At 56.2% G+C, this 17,211-nt stretch overlaps 1 long non-coding RNA gene across 2 annotated transcripts; it reads right to left on the minus strand.

Moving 5' to 3' along the window:
* Positions 1-12,476: 12,476 nt before the first annotated feature.
* LOC310885691 lies at positions 12,477-14,762 on the minus strand. Of its 2 annotated transcripts, none has more exons than XR_014574894.1 (4): positions 14,594-14,762; positions 14,355-14,491; positions 14,006-14,272; positions 12,477-13,330 (listed from the first exon to the last, which is right to left on the minus strand). It is a non-coding gene; the product is annotated as an uncharacterized lncRNA (long non-coding RNA). The 2 variants fall into 2 exon arrangements; XR_014574895.1 differs by having other exon boundaries at positions 14,157-14,272; positions 14,594-14,745.
* Positions 14,763-17,211: the final 2,449 nt, after the last annotated feature.

The raw sequence follows: 17,211 nt of genomic DNA on the forward strand, positions 1-17,211 counted from the left end.
CCAGCACACAGTGGGACTGAACCCATTTGCCCAGGTTTGAGGCAGCAAGCAGCTTTTTGCACAAAAGGAATCACCGTGCTCAGTGGTGTCCCCATACCCCTGCACCATCGCGTGCGTTGCCCTCACCCCACATCTGCTTCTCTGCGCCAGTTCACAAAGCCTGCCTTAATATTGCCTATCAAAGGTGCCTGAGGAATAAAGGAAACATCTCCAGCAGATCTTCTGGGCACAGAAGCACATTGGTCTTCCAGGAAAACCTTGGAGAAACCAGCTCCACGAGTGTATTTTCCCAAGTGGCTATGCCCGCTGCCATCCGGCAGAGCATCCCGTCAGCAAATAGGGCTGCAAGATGAGGAACTGATCTTCCTCACCGTGCTGAGCCCTGCCACGTGCTCGTCCCAGCTGCCACCGCCCCCTCTCCCCAGCCCCAGGGGTGGCTGCAGCACCCGTCCCCTCCGCAGCTTTCCCTGGGATCTATATTGGATCGATACCCGTCTAGTCAGGAGGTGAAAGGTGAACACATTAAAATACACTTAGTAAACACCATCCGCAGAGCTGGTGAGAAGGCGAAGGCAAGAAATCATTTTCAAGTAGCCCCTGGAAGACACACAGCAGGAGGGAGCTGCGTCCAAGCGCCGATAAATCTCAGCCGCAGGTCTGAGCTCGGCAGAGAGCAGCCTTGGATCGAGCTGGACAGGGGCTGATGGCTGCGAACGTACGGGGATTTATTTCCTTTCCAGGATGGAAATCTGCCCGGATCCTCTTCCTGCCCAGGTTAATTCGGATCAGGCTGGTGTTTGGCTGCAGGAGCAGCTCAAGAGGTGCAGCCCAGGACCCTTCCCCTCTGCTGGGATGCGGTTGGGAGCAGCCAAGCGGCAGCAGTTCCGAGGGGGGATGCTCAGCCCTCACTGTCCGTGCCAAAGCCAGGAGCTTTTCTGTACCCAGAAGCATCTCTGGTTTCCAAGAGATTCCAGCTGGGACCTCGGAGGGCAAGAAGCATCCCTGGGAAAGCTCAGCAGGCCCCAACAAAGGGACAATGCCCGCAGCAAAATCTGGCAAAAAACACCCAGAAACGTGAGCAAGGGCAGGCAGAAGCCTCTTGCTTTGTTTGAAGCATTTTTGGGAAAAGAGGACTTGATGCCCACTTGTTTCCACAACCAAAATGACCTGAAGGATGGGCTGGACTCCCAGCAATGAATCCCGGCTGCCAGGCCAAAAGGTCCATCCAGAGCAGGGAAAGCTGTGCCACGGGTGGGGGGAAGCACAGAAGAAAGCAGAAACTCTCCATGGGAGAGAAAAGCTTTGCCCAAGACAGCCAAACACCCTGCATCTGGCCCCAGCACCTCCACCCCCAAATCAGAGCCTTTTTGCCCCCACGTGCTGGGGATGGAGAGGTTACGGCAGCACCTGCACCCGGTGGTGACCCAAATCCCAGCCTCATCCTACTCGTTATATCACAGAGATCCACGCCCAAAGCATCAGAGCCCAGGAAAAATTGGGGTCCTTGCTCAAACGGGGAATAATTGCGACAAGCAGGAGGCATGGCAGATTCAATAAAACACCGCCTCCGAGCCCTGCTTAGGGCAGCAGAGCTTCCAGCGACTGCTAGTGGCATCCATTGATCTGGGAAATTTATTCCCTAGGGACTTACAGGAAATGGTTTGAATCAATTTAGACCCAATTATCACACCAGTCACCTCAGAGCAGGGGAAGGAGAAAGCTTTACCCATGCTGCCACAGCAGAAGGAAAAACCTGTTAAAAAATGAGCGTATTACCCAAAGCAGGACTTGCTGGCATCTTTAAGGATGCCCCAGTATTTCCAGAAAAGAGCTAAAGTCCTCAAAACTGATAAAAACAAGCTCACTGGGGAGCAGCCCAACATCTCCGTTTAGAATTTCAGGCTCTGCTAGCAGGCAGATGAGCTTGCCAAAGCTGTGGAAACCCCTTCGTGCCTTTACGGGAAGCAGCAAAACACCCAAACCAGAGCTGCTGGAGGTGATTCCGACCCAGCTTTTGGCACCAGCAACTACGCTGGTACCTGGAGAGAGAACCAGAGCCGAGCCACCCCGTCCATCCTCTCCCTCATCCACTGCCCGGGGATGGGATCATGCGTGGCAGTAGCAGCTCCAAAAAACGAGAGCCCCTTCTGGGCTCTTTGCTGCGTTTGACCACCTGAACATCCCCAGAAGATGCCAAAAATAAATCCGCATCCTCCCATTGCTGTCTCCTCGCCATCCCTTCCTCCTTGCCCTCAGGGATTCGCTTTCCATCGTTATCGTGTTCATTTATAACACAGCATCTGAGAGCAGCCCGTGCTCTGGGACAGGGAACCAAACCCTCTGCAGATGCACCTGGGCTGCGTTAGCTTTATCCTAATGGGGGGAACAGGCAAGAAGTTAAGGCTGTTAAAGACTTTCTGGTTCCTGGATCCCAAAACCTTGCGCTGAGCAGAAGTGGCTTTCTTGAAGCACTTTAGAAAGTGTTAAACAGGTTCGTGGCTGCACACCAGCAGGGCTGTGTTTATGCTCCGTTTATAAGCACTTAACACCTCTCGGTTGTCTTTGCGGAGCAAGGCACGGAGCGGGGCTCTGCTGGCACAGCTGACGGAATAAAAGGGCAACCTGCAGGGGGGCAGCGGCTGGCGGAGCATCGCCGGCACCATCGGATGGGCTCGTTGCCGAGCTCCGGGCCAACAAACGTGCCCGGTGCCAGGAAATCCTGGGGCCTCGTTTCGTGCTATAAAGCTAGCCCTTACGTTGGATTTAGGGATGGAGAAGGTTAGGGCGTGAGGATGCGAACCCCAAGATCCGGGCTTTACCTCCCTTGATGCTGTTTCGCTAGAGGATGTACTGACACCACAGCCATGGAAAAGGGATTAAAAGTTTTCATGGCTTCTCCTGCAAGGAAGCAGCACCTGGAAGCCTTTCTCTGGCTGATGCTGCCCCCCAAAAAAAGCAGCCTGGGGCCAGAGCTTGCCACGGGCAGGGAGAGGACGAGGAGATGCTGCTCTCCCCGAAGAGGCGTTAAAGGGAATCGATTCTGTCCCCATAGCACGTTTGCTTCTCCCCCTGCCCTCGTGACAGCTGGGCAGGCTTTGGTGCTTGAGCTGGGCTCCAGCTGCCCGCGTGGCATCGCGATTAGCTGCGGGCTGGCGGCTGCAATGTCTGTGCGGGGGGATGAGGACTTCAAAAGGAAGACCGGGCAGCAGGAACAAGTGCTCTCAGCACCCCTGGGGGGATGCCCAAATAATTCTGTTAAGGGAAGAGCAGGGAAGGTGCTGGCAGAGCTCCCAGCCGCCGATGCTGAGGGTCATCCCCCCAGCACCAGGAAGAGACCCCCCTGGTGTGGGACCCCCAGGTGAGGTTTGGGGGGACCCAGCCAGCCTCCAGGCATGGCCGTGCTGGACCCATTCACCAGCAGCTACAGCGGGGGCTCGGGAAACACAGAACACCCAGAGACACCCAGTTCACAGGGCAGAAGGCAACATCACAGGGAAGAGCCGGACCTCCCAAACAACAGCTGAATCTCAATTAATTGGAGATCAGCCTCTCCTCCAGGACCCTTCCCGCCAGCATAAAGCAGAGCCAAGCCTCCAGGCACTCGTGTAAACACTCTGTTCCTCCAGCAAAAGCCAGTAACACATGTGACCCGCACTATTTATTTTTGCAAGTCCATTTCTCCTAGCCTGGCACTGCAGATCCTGCTCTGACAACCGACTCTCACTTGGAGACAAAAAGGCGCGGACCCTGCACATTTAACCCCTGGTGCCTGCGGTCCCTGGCTAGGGTCAGGCTGCCCACACGGGTGAGATGCTGGCCATGTAGGGATGGGAATCCTATAAATACTCTTGACCGTTCCCTACACCCTTGCTGCATCTTTCCAGCAGCCCTGCCTCCCGCCGTGCCTTTCCCAGCCCCGCTGCTTGCTTCTCCCTCCTTTTTCCTTCCTGCACACATTGAGGCCCCCATCCTCCCACAGTCACGAGACTCGGGGGCTTCGGAGGAGACCCGGGCACGTCACGGTGGATATGTATTATTCTTGGCCCCCGCTACGAATGCAGGAGGGGAATCTGCCGCCAGCAGCAAGCGAGCCTCGGAGGCCAGGCTGATAGCGGGAGCAGACGCTGGGAACCAAGCGGAACGAAGTCACAAAACATCTGGCTGGAAGCAGACCCAGCCACCCGGTGAAATGCCCAGCTTCAGCAGGGACAAAGCAGGACCCTGCTCCTTCCTCTGCTCCAGAAGCCAGCGTCCCGCCTCCCTCTGCCAAAATCTCGCCGGGTTTTTCCCCCCGCACCTCCCTGGAGCAGCTCAGTGCCACCCAGGGCACAGCACATGGTGCTGAGCTCTCAAAGCTCTCTCCAAATTGGCCGTGAAAGCCAAGCAGTAGCTGCCAGGAACAAGCTGGGCTCTGTGAGCCACACACCGGGGCAAACATACTCAACTGGCCACCCTTTTGCTGGCAAACACTCAGCTCCCATCAGGAATCATTCAGCAGAAAGGCAGGGCTGTCCCTGGACGCTTTCCTTGTAAAATGATGTCAAGGGGAACCTCACGCTGCTTATCCCGGGCAGGGCTGCAGCACGTTTGACCCTATAAGCACCAGCGATCCCGTCCTGCAAACCCTCTTTCTCCCAAATCCCCCATCCCATTGTGGGGTCCGCGAAGCTGCAGGGTGAGCAGGTCTCATCCCCACCCGCTCAGCATCACCCGGCTGGAGCCGAGATGGGCGTTGTGGTTGCGCTCACGCTGGGGGGTATTTCCAGACCCACCTATTCCCAAACGCCCCGGGAAGGGATGAGTGGAAAGTGCCTCTCTCCCCCTCGTTCCCAGAAAGGCTTTTTCAGCTGGGAAGGAAGCTGTTGCACCACTCAGCCGCATTGGGAGCCAAGCCCTGAGATTTGGCTCGGTGAGAAGGTCACGAGAGGCGACCCGCTCGCCTGCAGCCCCCCGGGGAGGCTGAAAGCCCTACTCCGGGCACAGAGACTGCACGTGTGGGGGCACGAGCCACGCGCCGAGATGCCCACCGAGCCCCACGCCACGCACGGGGGCACGCAGGGGCGCTGCCACGATCGGCGTGATCCTGAGCGATGAGTTCGGAGATAACGCAGCCGCCTGGATTTGCTTACTGCTAGGGAGCTCCAGACGGGGCAGAGGCAGAAAAGAAAGGACAAGAAAGGATAAAGCCGCCGATTGAGGCGAGCTCGCCCCAGCCCTCGCCCGTCAGCGCAGGGGCACGGCCAGCCCTTGACTCCCATCCCCGAAGCCTTCAAAGGGCTTTTTGTCTGCAGCGATCCCACCAGCACCGGCCTGCTCGCCCGGAGCGGAGGCGTCAACCTGCCCGTGGGAATAGGACCGTTGGCATCGGGGGACGCTGCCGGCCCCCTCCCCAGCGCATCCCCCAAGGGACGCCGTCCTCCCGCAGGCAGCAAAGCCCCGAGCAGCTCTGCTCGCCCACACCAGGCTTAAACCCCTTCGGAGGGCTTTGCATGGGAAACACGTGCGCTGCCTGGATTTAAGCTAACACCGAAGCCTTTTCTCCCCCAGCATTTGGGGCAGCGGCGCCGCAGAGCAGCCCAGACCCCCCCCAGCAGCCAGAAGTTGGGAGCCGATCCCTCCGAAGCAACCTGCCGCTCTCACAGTCCCAGCCTGTGATTTATTTAATCAATCTTTGGATCGAGTCCTACATATATTTCCAGCTTCCCTGGGAGGTTTGGAGTTTTTCCTACCCCCTGCTCCACTTTCCCCTTGGCATCAGCTGCGCTTTCCCTGCAGGGCCGGGGAGGAGGGGAGCGGGGAAAAGCAGCCGGAATCGGATTGCAACCTTCACACGTTTCCAGGGTTTTGGAGCCGCGTTTCCCACCAAGAAGGCTGCAAACCTCAATCTGTCAGGCCACCTAAACAGAAACACATGGCTGCAGCTCAGCTTGCCAGCCAGCGACGATAAGGCAAGGAATCAAAGCGAGGGAGAAATGAAAGGGATAACCCCTGGGAGCGCTGGGTTAGGCAGAACCAGCGCGGGGCAGCCAGCCGGGGACACGGGCAATTTGGTGGCTCGAGCAAAGAGGAGGAGATGAAAGATGTTCGGCGCTGTAAAGAGGAGGAATTTGTAGCCTGCACAGGGTGGGCAGGGACACTGGATGAGCCCAGAGATGGGTGCTCAGCACAGCCCTACCGAGGATGGGGAAGAACGTGGCCAGGTGATGCCCCCATGAAACGGGGGGAATCTGGGGACTGCTGCATCAAAACAGGAGCTTGCATGTGGGCTGTGCACCTAAACACGCCATTCCAGGGAAAAATCCCACAGAAGCACTTAAAATATTTGCATTAAGTATCCAACAAGCCCATCAGGATTAATAGCATTACAGCAAATTCCAGACAAATTAATAACCATTAGGCTGTCACATAAAAGCACTCCTGGAGCTGCCTGGCCTAAGCCTCACTGTAAATCACGTTGCTATCAGTAGCCAATCCTTTGTTCACGAACTAAGCTCTCCTTTTACCAGCACACATTGCTTTTTTGACTTGAATCGTGAGGACAGGAGGCGTTCGGGAGCTTGGCTCTGACCCACCTGCCATTCGGCACGGGGCTGAGCTCCCAGCAAGATGCCCCCGTGCTGCTCAGGAGGAGGAGGAGGAGGAGGAGGAGGAGGAGGAGGAGGAGGGATGCTTTGGGGCTAGCAGAGCACCGGGGAGGATGCAGCTGATTTCCAGCTGCCATAAATTCACGGCATGACCTTACCCAAGTAAGTCACCACCCTGGCTCCGTTCCCTCCACATTCCCACCCAGCAAAGCAACGAGCCCGCAGCAATTTTGCAGCAGGGGATTTGCAGGCAGGTCGGCCCATCTGCTGCACCCAGCTGGCCCCGTAACCCAGCCCACACGGCTGCCCCAGCCCCATCGGGCACGGAAAGGGAGCAGGAGGGTTTGGCTGCAGTGCTGCCACGTCTGGAAAAACGCCCTTCAGGCTCAGCTCCTTGGAAGTAGAAAATACGAAGCAAAGCTCCCCAAAAATATAAAAGACGAGCAGAAGTAGGGGGAGAATAGGATAGGGAGAGCTGAGAGCTCCAAAGCAATTACATCACCACATCTCCCAGCTAGCTCTGACAACATTGACCTCCACCACGTTCAGTCCCTGAGATTAATTACCAAGGTTAATCGCAGCTCTGATAACTGGCTTAGTCAGCATTACGACAGTCATCCTGCGGCTCTGCTCCTCACCTGGAAATGCAATCCCTGGCTTTTCCCTGCCCATCCGACAGAACCCGGATGGAAAAAGCTCCTGCCTTCCTCAGAGGCTTTTTCAGCCAGGATTTACCAATTTTTTCATGCAATCATGGTTTTTACCCAGTCTCTGGTTCAAGGGTGTTCCCAGGGGTGGCTCGTCAAGAGCGAAACCTCTCCCAGCCTCCATTTCCTTCGGCGGAGCTGGCATTTCACCCAGACGTGTAAAGGAAAGGCAGCCCCAAGCCCTGATTTCCCCCACTGAGGGTTGAAGCCCCCTTCTCACACCTGAGCCTCCCCACACCATCGCACGGACAAACCTGGCCCGGCCCCGCGCTCCCCACGGGCCGGCTGCCGCGCCGACAGCTGTTTTCTATAAATAACAAAATAAGGAGCACAAAAGCTGCAGAAATAGAGAGAGCAAATCCAATTAGGTTGGAAAAAAAAATTCTTTGCTGGGCGTGCAGAAGGTCTGCGGTTAATCAGCTCGCGTGGTGCATCTCCATTAAAGTAAGTGGAGGGATTTGGGTCCCGGGTTCAGCATCTCCTCCAGGCTGAAACCTGGCTGGAGGGGCAGGGGAAGCCGTTATCTATCCCCATCTCTTTGGCCGCTTTAGAAAGAAGAATGCGAAAATCTGAGCCAAAAAGAGAATTCGCCAAAGGAAGAAGGGAAAGAGAGCCTTGGAGTTTGCTTTATTTCCTATAATAATGATTGATTCTTCTCCCTCCGCTCTCTCAGATTTTGGCTCGGGATCTGGGGCTCCTCTGGGAGCCGGCCGGGAGTGTAGGTTTCACTTAAACAGACAATTTGTTGCTTTCACGTGCTGAAACCTCAAAAGCCACAATGCGGCTGGGCTGTACGAGCTGCTCCTTTCCCATCTCGTGTCAAGGCTGGCCGGGAAGCCACGGTACCAACCGTGCCATAACGTTTTCAAAGACCCTCCCCATGACTTTTGTTGTTTGAGGTGGGCCAGCTCAAGACCTCTTAGAAGCAGCCCTAATTCCCCAGCACACAAATCTTTTAATCCAGCAGCAAAAGCCTGACTGGGACCCAGCAGTGGGATGTTGAAGTGAAGCAAATTCAGCCTCCAGACAGAGCTTTTGTTCCTAAATCAGAGCAAAAATTAACCGGCAACTGGTTGGAAAAAGAAGAAAAAAAAAAAAAAAAGAAAAGAGAGACAGAGAAATCTTCTCATGAAGTCATTCAGCTGAGACTGGAAATTGTCCTAAAGGGTCGTCTCTGCCGATGAGGACCACAAAGCCGGGCCATGGGTTTCTGTCCCCGCTCCAAGGGCTCCTTATGCATTTTGCATTAAGCAGTAATTGGATAAAACGCATAAACAGGCGCTGGCAGAGGAACCAAATGCAGGTCCCCCCCTCCCCGGGGTTCACGGCTCCGTGAGCCCGAGAGGCACGCGCTCGGATTTCAGCTTTCGGTAAGAGGTGGCTGCAAGCACGGAGCCTCCCCGGGTCCCTGCAGCCTCCTCCAGGAGCCCCACGGGATCCCAGCCAGCCTGGGGCAAATCCGTGAACCTCCACGTGGAGGCACCGATAGCCCCCACGGCCTTTATATGCTGGTTTGGGGTGCTCCTCCCAAAGCTCTTGCTGGTCTGGGTTGCCACCCTCCAGCGAGCATCCCCAGCACCCACAGAGGCTTGTTTATGGCCTCAGTCAGATGGGAAGGGAAAAAACCCTGAATTCACTGGGAACCTTTAAGGTTCCAGAAATCCTCCTTCCTCTCAGGCTCCTGCGAATCGCCCCCTTTGCTGCTGCGGGGCTTTGAGGCGAGCGGATTGAGGCGGCCCCAACGCCTCATCCCTTGGATCCGAGGATCAGAGGCCCCGGAGCCTCAGCTGCTGCAAACTGGCTGCGCTCCACGAGATACAACCCGGCAGGCTGTTCCACGCCGTCTGGGATCCGGCCATCAGAGTCGTTAGGAAGCCGCTTCGTTAGCCCAAGCACAGCTGGGTTGTTCCCTGGGGAGCCTGAGCTTGTCACCATTGTCACCGCGCGCTCGCCGAGCCCCAGCCTCCCACTGGCTGCGGGAAGGGGGCTTGGCGAGAGCCAACAGAAGGGTTTGGGGGGGGTAAAATGGGAGCTATCAGCCTGAGCACACCAAAAAAAGCTCTGCTGAGAACACAGGGGACCAAGCTGCGTCACACCGCAGCTGAATCTTTGACAAGAAAGGGGGTTAGAAGCGTTAAGGCCTCTTTGCTCATTAAGGAAAGCCTCATTTCCCCCCACTGACCCTCTGGCCTTCTCACGCAGAACAGGAAGGCTTATAATCAGAAAAGCAGAGCCTAAAGGCAGACAGAAATTCCCCCAAAGCCCTTGAACAAGCAAAGCTGCAGCCGTGGCCCCGCAGGGCAGAGAAGTCGCTCATCAATCACGGCCGCATCCAGCCCCGTGCGCCCGGGGACCGGCCACAGCCTGGGGGTGCTGGGGGCATGCGCAATTTTGGCCATGTTTTTACTCGTGGCTCCTTATGATGCCTTATTTTGGGGGAATAAACCAAGCACGACCCCAGGCTACGCGTCAGCACACGGGTCTGGGTTCAACGTGCCCGTCCAAACCCATCTGGCTGCTCCGAGCCCACGTCTCCCATGGGAACGAGGCCGCAGGACCCCACGGTTTGAACCAAAAGCACCCGGTGCTGCGGGCTGAACCCCCAGGGCCCCCCGACACCAGACCCCAGCTGAACACCCAGTGATGGACGTCACCTCCCGGGCAGCCACAAATGCAGAGACAAGAGCAGGACCGACCCCACAGCACGGAGAGCAACCCGGAGACGTCACAAAGACAAATGACCATGCGCAAAAGTCACTTTATTTTTAAAAAAAAGCACCAAGCACGTGCCCCGCTCCCCCCCCCCACATCCTGCACGCCCCCAGCCCCATGGCCAAATCCCCTTTTTCTGCCCCGAAGCAAGCCCAAAGCACCTGGCTGAGGCATCCCAGCACGGGCAACCCGAGCTGCGGGACGGAAGTGGCCGCGCTCCCACCCCACGGAGGTCGGGGAGGCTGCGCCGGCCGCCCCCGCCTTGGCCACGACCCAGGCTCCTGATGGAGTGCGAGCGCTGGAAGCACACCACGAGATACCTGCCTCCGCCTCGCTCCCCTCCAAGCAGGCTTCTAAATATATATATATATATATTTATTTATTTATTATAAAGAAATCTGGGGTTGTTGTTAGAGAAATCTGCAAGAGCACAGCTGGCACCATCAGCTGCTGCCGTGCCCCCCAAACCGCCTTTCCGTGTAATAACCGGGTTAGCAAAATCATTTAAATCTCAGCGAGTGGCCGGATGGTGCCGGGCAGCAAGGGAAGCCCTAAATTTGGGATATTTCTTCCTGGAGCGGCCAATGCAACTGAAGAAAAAAAATAAATCAGATCAGCTTTAGAGCCTTTTCTAGGAGCCGTGTCTGCCGGTCTCGTAGAAGAAATTACCTCTCGCAAGCAACCCCGCTGCGCTCTGAGCGTTTGGGCAGATGTAAAACATTAGCGCCAGGGCCCCTCGCCTTGATTTTTGTCATGCTCTGACGCGAGGCAAAGCTGCAGCCTTCGAGCTAGGGGGTGGCCAGGGGTCTCCGTCCTGCCCGAGGGCACAGGGACAGCAAGGGGGAGATTTGGGGCATTTGGAGACGTGGCTGGTGGTGCCCTGGGAGGGGGGGCGGGGAGTCACAGCCCAGCCTGCAGGCGAGGAGCTCTGTGGAAACCAGAGGGCAGCATGGAAAACGGGCCAGCACAGGAGCCCTGCCTGCTGGGCTGCTCAGAGGAAGCCATTTAAATTTTTCCAGGTTTTAAAAAAAAAAAAAAAAAAAAGCCAAGAAGAGTTTTGTCCTTTTCCCCAAGTTTTTCGGAAGAAAACTTTTTCCACCCCCTCCTTTTCACCAGATCTCACCCCAACGCACTCTCCCCCTTTCCTTATTCCATTTTTTGTGGAAGGCAGAATTTGCAGGGCAGGGGAAGCACTTGCCGAGCCCACTCCAGCATTAGGAAATATTCATCTCCAGCATCACCCCACAGCTCCCAGGCAGGGCTCAGCTCCGCTCTGCAGCCAGCCTGGGAACGCGCAAAGGCACAGGAGCCCGGACAGGCGCAGGGAGGGCTCAGCTCCGACCTAGAGAAGAGCCGAGGATGCGAAGATGAGATTTTGGAGGCCGCCGCTGGCCGGAGAAACGCAAAGCTCTGCCTTCAAAAGAAGCAGCTGAGAAACTGAGCCACCTGCCTCCCAAGTTGACCTGGTGCATTCAGAGTAGATTTAAGGGCCTTTCAGGGACATCTCCTTCCTCTGCCATCACACACACACGGGTTGCCTTTTCTCCCTGCTAACATCAGACATTTCCAGCGTTTTTAAGATACAAAGAAAGATTTCTGCATAAATCTCTTGCCAGCAGCCACTGCGACTGAAACACCAGCTGACATGAGAGATGGGGAGAGGCAACCCGAAACCGCCCCACGTCGCCCATTTTGCACAGCTGGGCTGACGACGGCCGGCGTTGCCTGATCTCATTCATCAACTGATGGAGTAGAAACATGAAATTAAGGCCGAAGTGATGAAGGATAACTGCAAGGTTTCCTCCCAGACAACGAGCTCCCGGCAGCTGCTGGATGCTCGGCGCGCGAGGCAGCGAGCCGGGCGTCGTGAAACACCCAGGAGGGAGAAATCCCTGGGGATGGAGCTGGAAGGGGCACGCGTGGGAACGCATCCCCGAAAGCAAAGCACGGCCTTTCTTCCAGCTGATTTCACGCTTCAGGTTCTTGCCTCCAACCACCCTGGCTCAGAGCCCACTGCCGAGCTCCCCATCGCAATGCAGCAGCCCGTGGAGCGCACACGGAGCTGCTCTTTCGGGGCCAAGCCAGGGCTTTGAACCTCTGAGGTTCACTGCTAAGAGGTTTTTTCCTCTTCTTACAGCTTGAATTTCCAAGCAGCAAGCTGTAAAGATTTCAGCCTCTCCTCTGTCCAGACTAAAATAGCACTGAGGGCCTTTTGCACTCAGATTTTTTTTTTTCCCATCCTTTTCAAAGGAATGCAAAAATCTCAGCCCCAGCCAGAGGCATTGCAGCATTTTACTGATCGCTTTAATTTCATTCAGCGCTGCCCCGCTCTGATAGCCGGGCAAAAAACCCCGATGGCTGCAAACCACGCAGCTTTTGTGCCAATAAATCGCATCGTGTTTGTATTGCCTTCTTCCAACGAGAGGACCGAGACATAAATATGGGGCACGACCCACTAAAACGTTGCTGGGACGTGAACCCTTTCATCTCCAATTTATCATTTCAGACCTGCCCTGGCAAAGCGGTGTCATTGCCCTTCAGCAGCCGTCTGCTGAGCCCAGCAGAAAGGAGCTGTTAATCTCTGTCCTGCTCCGAAGGAAGTTGCTGCACGATGCAAACCGTTCCCTCCACAGGGGATGCATCCACCAGCATCGCCCGAGCTGGCAGCGATGACTTCCTACCCTCGGCTTTGGGGTTACGAGGCACTGGGGTTGCGTCGGCAGCCTGCACGTGCTCTGCTTTCCTACAGGAGGATTTGCAGGTAAAAATAAAAGCTTCGCTTTGAGAAAAACCACGCGCTCTGCAGCCAAAACGCAGGGAAGGGCTGCTCGTGGCAGGAGGAAGGTTAGGAGCTGGGCTCAAAAACTAGCGACAGAAACAAAGCAACCCTCAACCTCTCAAAAAACAAGGCTGGAAGAGAGAAACCTTGGGAAACGCTTGAGAAAACCAGGAGCACCGAAGCCTCCTGGTGCTTGGGAAATGGCCTGTGCAAGGTGGCACCGAGCAGGGAAATCAATTCGCAGGGGAGCCCCTCGCCAAGCCCCATTTCTCCAGAAAATCTCCTTCAGCACCCCTTTTGTTTTCCCCAGGATTATTTCTTTTCCCAGAGAGAGTCTCGTTGTCTCTTCTGTTATTTTTATGAAATGCTATTCAGCCTCGGAGGGCAGGAAGGGAAATTAGAGCCACCGGTTGCTCGCGCCGGAGCTGAGCAGCCCCCAGCAGGGAGCTGCACCGTGGGTTTTCCCAGCGCACCAGGCGAATGGGGACTGTCATCTCCAAATCCTCCTAGAGCCAAAGCGCATTTCTTTTCTCCTCAATTTGCTTGGCCTGTAAAAAAATAAATGAGCCAACACAGAGAAAACCCCAGGAGACAGAGATGAAAAAACATCCAAACCCTCCGTGGCACAGCAAAACAGCATGAGCCACCCAGCGCGCACACACCCCCACATCCCCAGCTTTGGGGTTCGGCTGGTTTATGAGGATAACCATGATTTTTGCTTGCAGACTGGAATTTTAGAAGTTTTCTAGGTTATTCAAGTCCCACGTGTGACACAGGCCATGAACAACACTGGGCTTTGGAGGGGGGTTTGGGCAGCAGCTGCCCCATCCCAGCTCAAGGGGCTTTGGGGGGGGGATCCGGCCCCGCTCACCCAGTCCCAGCACCCAGAGCAGCTCCCTGCTTCCCTCTGCAGTCACAAGGCAGAAGGGCTCGCTTGGCTCGCAGCCTCCTCTGCCTCTCCCAAAGGCAGGACTTGTCCCAGTCCTTCCCCTGCCCATGCTCCCGCTGCAGGCTGGGCCGTACCCCACTTGGCATCACCCCAAATGCAACTCAGGGCCAGCATCCCCACCACGGCTCAGCATCTCCACCACTGGCTCTGGCTTTGCGCAACCCCCCAGTTTGCTCTTTTTTAAGCAAAAACCTCGCCAAACAGCCTCCTCCCCGCTCTTTAGGAAAAGCCCGCTGCCTGCAGGTAGCACGGCAAAAAGGAAGCGAGGAGGAACCTTTTCATTTGTTTTCCCCACTCAAACATCCAAACAGGCTCTCGCAGCCTTAGCCAAGAGGTCTCCGCGTTTGGCAAACGCTCTGCAATTAAATGACACGTTTTGGAAAGGATTCTCCCTCGATCCCGGGGAAGGGAGGGGAAACACCCACGTGCACAACAGGGAACGGAGCCGAGGTGGTACAAGAAGGCGAGGGGGGGTCGTTGTAGCAGGAGTTCCCAGGAGCAATGTTATTTTTTATTTTAGTATTCAACGTTTTGCATCCAGCTGCAAAAAATAAATAAATAAATAAATAAAAACTTGTGCTTGGAGGCACCTCGTTCACAAGCCCCAGCTGGTTGGATCATACCTGGTCGGGAGGCCTCGGCTGGATCCGTGCAAGGGCTGAGCACATCCAGAGATGGGGCAGCGCCTCCAAACCACCCCTTAGGCAGCTGAATTCAGGCGACGAGCTTAGGAGACCTTCCCTCAGGACAGTGCCAGAGCCTGGAGCACCGGCATCCCTCGCACACAAAGTAACAGAGCTCTGTTACAGATAGAAAAGCCAGCAGATGCACACACAGCCACGCTTCCCAGGGGAAATCTCACCTTGCACACACGCACCGAGGAACCTGCCTTCCTCCCTCACTTCACCACTGGGCTCCTAACCTCAAAATGATGCAGAACAACTAGCTACCAGCCTGGAGACGTGCTTTGCTACCTCCTAACAAAAGGTTTTGTGAGGGGGAAAAGGCACCTTAACCACCCTCCTTCTATTTCTGGGTGCTAACGGCCCCCACCTGCTCCCCGTGTGCCCACCCGCTGCAGGCAGAGCACGGCAGCAGCTCCCGGGGAGGAGACAGGGCACCGAACCGTGTCTCGGAGATGCTCGGCTGAAATCTCACTGCTGTGGCCGAATAACCTTGGGGCGCTGGGCTGCAAAATAAAAGTAAGGATGGCAGGCTCCTTCCCAGAGCATCTGGAAGGGGGAAAGGGCGGCACGGGGGGGATACGCAGCATCGTAGGCTGTGTATGCCTCTTAATCAACACCCAAATTCATCGTAGGCTGTGTATGCCTCTTAATCAACACCTGACTTCGTTTCTCTGCCTCCCCTAGCAGCTGTCAGGCAGTTGAAGGCTGGGGTTCCCACTCTCGCTACGCTCCCTTGCTTCTTTCAAGCCTTTGCATAAGCCTCTCTCTCTGACCTCACGCTCTTTGCTGTCTCTCCCGGAGCCTCTTCCCTCGCAGTGTGTTTTCTATTTTATTATTTTTTTTTTGTTCCTTGGCACTCACGTTCTTGACGATGCTGCTTTCCGTGCAGCTGTTCTGGTTTTGCAAGAGCAGCTCGGTGGCTCGCAGGGGCAGCAGACCCCATCCTTTCCCTTCAAGGCGTGCGCCCAGCGGCCTCCTGCCCGAGCCCCCAGGCCCCCACACGCGTGTGCCGTGCGGCCGCGTTACCCGTGGGTGCCTGCAGCCCCTGGGCGTTACCGGAGGAAGGTGCCCAGCAGCACCCCGCCACGGGTAGCTGCAAAGCCCTCCCTTACCTGCTGTCACCGCTACCGATGCCACCAGCAGCCAGCTTCTCCTCCCATCACGTCTCAGGGCGCTGCGCCCTTTCTGCTTAAAAATATCCCCCCTGCTCCCCCCCCCCTTATGGCCTTTATTTTTTTTTTTCTCGTTTCCTTCTATCCTAGTTCTGCTGAGGTTGACAACGCCTGGTTAAAAATGCTTCCAGAAAAATAAGAGCTGTTCATAGAAAGCTGCCTTGGGAAGCGGGAGGTGCTTTTGAGCAGCCTCTCCCCTCTCCTTTTTGCTGAGCCCCCCCCCGGCCGAGCCCAGCTGCCAGCTCAGGTCCCACTAGAGGGCAACAGAAACCCAGGAAAGGAGCCGGGCTGAGCAGCAGAGGGGGAGGAAGGGCCTTGCGGCACCGCCAAGGATTCCTTAATTCAGCTTTCAGCCAAATCACGCCTAAAAATCGCAGCCGCTCCCCCCCCCCTCCCCAGCAGCTTCCCCCAGCCGGGATGCGCAAGAGGCTGCGTCCTCTGGGACGCCCTCCTTTTCCCCCAAAAATCTGCCCCTGCTGTCTGCCATCGCACGAGCATCTCTCCCCGAACATCAGCCCCCCCCTGCACGCAGGAGAAGAAGTTTCCTCAAGCCCCAGAAACATGCAGGAGATGCTCGATTTTTGGAAATGCGCGTGAGCCGAGGGGATGTTTTCACAGCAGCCTCTGGAGCCCCGGCTGGGGTGGCCAAACCCTTGTGCTCGGTGCTGCCCAAAGGAAGGAAGCTGGAGGAGCCCCGTAACAGCCCCGACAACGAAGAAGGAGCAATTTTGATTGCTTTTGGTCTTTTTCCAGCAGACTCCACACTCTGGCAGCACCAGCTAGAAATGCAGCTTTGGAGCTGCCCAGCCAAGCCAAGCCAAAGGCAAAATAAATAAATAAATAAATACTGGCACCAATTAACCCCATCCTCATCAGCCACCTGCAAGAGGCCAGGATGCCCCTTCCAACCCCCTCCTGTGACCCTCCTGGGGAAAAAAACAACAGGGAAAGGAGTTTCCTTTACAAGCACCCAGGCTTTCCGTTCCCTCCTCCCACCAGGAATATTTTCACCGGTGTTTTCAAGGAAACCCGTCCCCAAATGCTGGCCCAGGGCTCCCCAGATGGGCTCGTTTCCTCTGAGGAGGTCCCGTTTCTGCACGGGAGGTGCAGGAGCCCACTTCTACTGCACGAGCCCATCGGATGGGCCACGTCCCCTGGCTGGAGCGGGGGACACGTCCCCACCACCGCCCCGGAGAGGTGGCAGCGCCGGCGCCGTGCTCACCACGCACGGGCTATTTAAGCAGCTCCGGAGGGAGCCATCGTGGCACCAGACGAGCTGGAGCAGCTCCTAAATCAGCCCTTCTTTATGCCGCTCCAGTTCCCAGCTCCCTCTGAACACCAGAAAACCCAGAAAGTCGCATTAAATCACTTTTATCCTCGCTTTTATCCCCTGTTCTTCCTCCTCGTCCTGAGCCACGCTGCCATCAGCCTGGCCTCACGGCCAAATCAGAGCTGCCCAGCTGCTCCCCCAAAAAACCTCACACCCCAAACCAGTGCCATGAATTGGTGGGACACGTCCAGCGCCACAGGGGGGACGTGGACCATGCGGTGCCGATGACTCCAGGCAGGCTGGGCAGGAGATGCAGTGCTTGGAGTGATTTGCAGTGCTTGGAGTGAGCAGG

Source organism: Anser anser (genome assembly GCF_964211835.1).
Source record: "Anser anser genome assembly, chromosome: 23".
Classification (NCBI taxonomy): Eukaryota; Metazoa; Chordata; class Aves; order Anseriformes; family Anatidae; genus Anser; species Anser anser.